This window comes from Suricata suricatta, chromosome 6, assembly GCF_006229205.1.
Source record: "Suricata suricatta isolate VVHF042 chromosome 6, meerkat_22Aug2017_6uvM2_HiC, whole genome shotgun sequence".
NCBI classification, from domain to species: domain Eukaryota; kingdom Metazoa; phylum Chordata; class Mammalia; order Carnivora; family Herpestidae; genus Suricata; species Suricata suricatta.
This window is the reverse complement of record NC_043705.1, coordinates 114,952,541-114,956,972: the sequence shown is the minus strand read 5'-3', so window position 1 is coordinate 114,956,972 and position 4,432 is coordinate 114,952,541. Positions and strand designations below refer to the sequence as shown.

At 41.4% G+C, this 4,432-nt stretch overlaps 1 pseudogene; it reads right to left on the bottom strand.

The window, feature by feature from the left end:
- Positions 1–411: 411 nt before the first annotated feature.
- Positions 412–944, bottom strand: LOC115293527 (annotated as a pseudogene).
- Positions 945–4,432: the final 3,488 nt, after the last annotated feature.

Genomic DNA, 4,432 nt, shown 5'->3' with positions numbered 1-4,432 from the left:
TTTTAGGGTCAACAATGGGTTTTATTATACATCTTAGATTTATACATTTCATATATGCTTTAAAGCTTCAATTAATAGATAATATAAAATAAAAAATATATATGCAGCAGTGGTTCTCAGGCACAGGATGTAGGAGGAGACCGGAACAAGTTTTTTCTCTTAACACATAGTGAATATTATGAACCAAAATAGTGGAAAGTTTCTATCTAACATAGCTGCCTTTTTGATAGAATTTTGTAACAGCTTTAGTAGGTGCGATGTTCCTAACTGAAAACGAGATTCAAATTTGTAACCTGTATTTTCTTGAAGAAAATGATTACTTTTCTCCTGATAGAGTTCCAGGATCATCCAATGAAAATAATATTGTCCCTAAAATATCTGGAGCATCAGCCTAAGAACCACTGCCCATAGTTATTCAATGTCTTCAGGCTTCACAGGACGAGGTAATGCTGTGATGGATTTCTTCTCAGTGTCTCTGGAAGGTGCTTCTCATATCATAAGCCTCTTCATCAGGCTCCCCCTTGCTGCTGGAATAGGATTCTATGACTGTCCTGTACATGCTGTAGCCCACTGCTTGTACACGTCGACTGCAGCTTGGTTTGATACTCTAACAAAGAGATCAACAGAAAAACCCACCCTTTCTTTCTGAAATCTCCCCTAATAACTCCATATGTTTAGCAGTCAAACCAAAGCGTCAAAATTCTGGGGCAACAGAGAGCCGTAACATGGCCGTGCCACTCTTTAGCTACAGAACTCTCTGCTTTACCCACAACCTAACCCATTGACTCTCCACCAGGGGTTTCTGCAATGATGAGGTACTCTGGCCAGTGGGCCAGGTCCTGTAAGTACAAAGGAATCCCCTAAGTTTCTGTAGGTGGATCAAAGTTAATGTTGTTGAAGCAGAACAGGTCCTTGCACGTGAAGGCCCCGAGTGTGGTTAACATACAGTGTAATATTAGTTTAAGAGGTAAGTACAGTGATTCAGTAATTTTGTGCATTACCTAGTGCTCATCATAAGTGCACTCCTTAATCTCCATCACCTGTTTCACCCATCCCCTTGCCCACCTCCCCTCTGGTAACCGTCAGTTTGTTCTCTATAGCTGAGGCTGTTTCTTGGTCTCCCTCTCCCTTCTCCCCTTTGCTCCTTTGTTTTGTTTCCTAAATTCCACATATAGTGAAATCATATAGTATTTGTTTTTCTCTGACTGACTTACTTCACTTAGAGTATACTATCTAGCTCTATCCATATCATTGCAAATGGCAAGATTTCATTCTTTTTTATGGTGGAATAACATTCCATTGTATATCCCTCTACCACTTCTTTAGCCATTCATCTATCAGACACTTGAGCTGCTTCCATAATTTGGCTATTGTAAATAATGCTGCTATAAACATACAGGTGCGTGTATCCCTTTGAATTAGTGTTTTTGTATTTTTGGGGTAAATAACCAGTAGTGTGATTTCTGGATTGTAGAGTAGTTCTATTTTTTTTTAAACATTTTGTTATTTATTTATTTATTTATTTATTTTGAGAGGGAGAGAGAGAGAGAGAGAGAGACAGCATGAGCAGGGGAGGGACACAGAGAGGAGTCACAGGATCTGAAACAGGCTCCAGGCTCTGAGCTAGCTGTCAGCACAGAGCCCTACATGGGGCTTGAACCCAGGAACCATGAGATCATGACCTGAGCGGAAGCTGGATGCTTAACCAAATGAGCCACCCAGGTGCCCTTTATTTTTAACTTCTTGAAGAAACTTCTCACCTTCATATGCAAATATCTTTTCCCATTTAGTGGGTTTTTTGTTGATTGTTTCCTTCACTGTGCAGAAGCTTTTTATTCTGATGAAGTCCTAATAGTTTACTTTTGCATAGGGATTAAGTCTTAATTCTGGAAATAACTTGCTGCATTTGAATCCTGGCTCTGTGACTTACTTACTATAAGTGTGACTTTGGGCACATAGTTTGATCTCTTTGTGCCTCACCTTTATTGGGCATAACAGCAGGTGCCTTCTAGGATTACTGTAAGACTTAAATGAGTCAGTTCATGTAAAGCTCTTAGAATGGTGCCTGGCACAAAATAAATGTCATTGTTGCTAGTATTATTGTCAAAAATACAGAAATAAATGTTAAAATGAAAGAAATAATCATGTATAATTCTATCTCTAATCCTCTGTATAATCCCAGCTAGAGAGATCACCATCGTTAACATTTCAGAGGGTTGTTTTTTGGTAGTTAAAAACAAAGCAAAGAAAAATTGAAATACTGTACATACAATTTCATTTGTTGTTCTTTACATTTATCTTTATGTTTTGAGCTTTGTTCCTTGTTGTTAGCTAGTCAGTATTCTTCTGTATGACATATTTGTTTTCTGTATTGATCCTAACACAGGGCCCTACAAATTAGGCTCTTAATAAGTACTAATTGTCTGGGAAGCCAACCCTTTCTTCTGGACCCTTTAGGCTTGGGATAGGTATAAATTCCATAGTGAATTTGAGATGTCCCTCTGCAAATAGGACAAGTCTTATCTTTTCCTGTGCAATAAAAACAGTCTGGAGATGCCACCTGAAAAGTGTGGATTCAGCAGAGCGAGGGATACTCATGTGACAATATGAGGAGGCATGGTGGGGGGGGGGGAGGGTGGCATGGACAAGAACCCAAACGGAAGTAGCGAGGCATGACTTAGTAGGGCCACCAAGTGAGGAGGTGTGGGTCTCGGCATAGGCACAGCAAAGGCCAAGAGAAATGTGGGTCTAATGTTTGGTTTTTCCTTGCAACCGCAGAGATTAGGTGAGGCTAGAAAGCTGATGAGAAAGCTTCTGTGTATAGACACCTCCCGAAGGCTGGTCTGCTCTGAGCTCCCCCATCTCCTCCTGAGAGACCTGACCCAATTTGGCTCTTGCACAGTACATGGCAGTCAGCTGCCTGCTTTCCTCACACAGGACATGTATGGCCAGTCCACTTAGCAACACGTTCAGGATTTTGGAATTAAGCCTTGCACAGCCCCAGTGCGGATTTGTGGCTCCTCAGGGCACTGCATGTAGCACGGAGGCAAATTTGTGTTGTTGGTTTTGTGTTCTGTCGTGTTGCACATGCCAGAGAGTTACTATCTCCCAGGAAGCAGAGATGTTATTCAGAAGAGTGTGGGCTGGGTGGCTGGCTTTGGCTGGAGACATTTAGTAGGTAATTTAGAAGGTAAAGAGGAGTACTTCTGTCTTGCCTAAACTCAGGCTTCCTGGGGTGCCTGGGTGGCTCAGTCAGTTGAGCTTCAGCTCAGGTCATGATCTCACGGTTCGTGGGTTCGAGCCCCGAGTCAGGCTCTGTGGTGACAGCTAGCTCAGAGCCTGGAGCCTGTTTTCGGATTCTATATCTCCCTCTCTCTCTGACCCTCCCTGCTTGCGCTGTCTCTCTCTGTTTCTCAAAAATAAATAAAAAACATTAAAAACTTTTTTAAAATAAACTCCGGCTTCCTTAAGAGTCGCTCTTCCTGTGTAGCACATCACATCCACGTGAGAACCACTCTGTGTGGTGTGGTGTCTACTGTCTACCAAGCAAAGTAAAAAAGATTTACCAAAGCTCTAAAACAACTGCATTAGTTAATATCTATAGAAAATAGGGCCTAACACTTTTAAAGGCTACACTATAGCAATGCTAAGTAAGGATGCTCTGGGCTTAAACCTGTTTGTCACACTGCTAGTGAATTGCAAATCAGTGACTTAAAATTCTTTTGTTCAAGATTTTGTTCAAAATGCTAGATTATTTTGTGAAAGTTGCCCACAGAGACAAAGATTCAAGTACAGAATATTAATTTCATTCTTGGCTAACAAAATACATTCTGATCATATTTATTGAATCATGAAAATTTCTTTTAAAGCTTTTTAAACCTGGGGTGCCTGGGTGGCTCAGTCAGTTAAGTGTCTGACTCATAATTTCAGCTCAGGTCATGGTCTCATGATTCGTGAAATTGAGCCCCACGTCAGGCTCTGTGGTGACGGTGTGGAGCCTGCTTGGGGTTCTTTCCCCTTCTCTGTCCCTCCCCCCTCACAAGCTCACACACACTCTCTCTCAAAATAAATAAGTATTTAAAAAATAATAAAACCTTTTAAACTTTTCTGAGCTTCTAGTTTAGACAAATTCTTGAGCTGGTATAGAAAGCAATGAGGTACAGATTTGCTCACCCTTTATATTCTGTTCAGAAACACAGAATCCGAAGCAGGTTCCAGGCTCTGAGCTGTCAGCACAGAGCCCGATGCGGGGCTCGAACTCTCAAACTGAAAGATCATGACCTGAGTTGAAGTCAGTTAACCAACTGATCCACCCAGGCTCCCCAACAACACATTTTAAAATGCCACCATTTCCTTTTCTGTTTTCCTCATCTACGTTTCTTTACCTTAGTCTTTGCTCACCCATAGAGGCAAATTCCTTCAGGCCTCATCT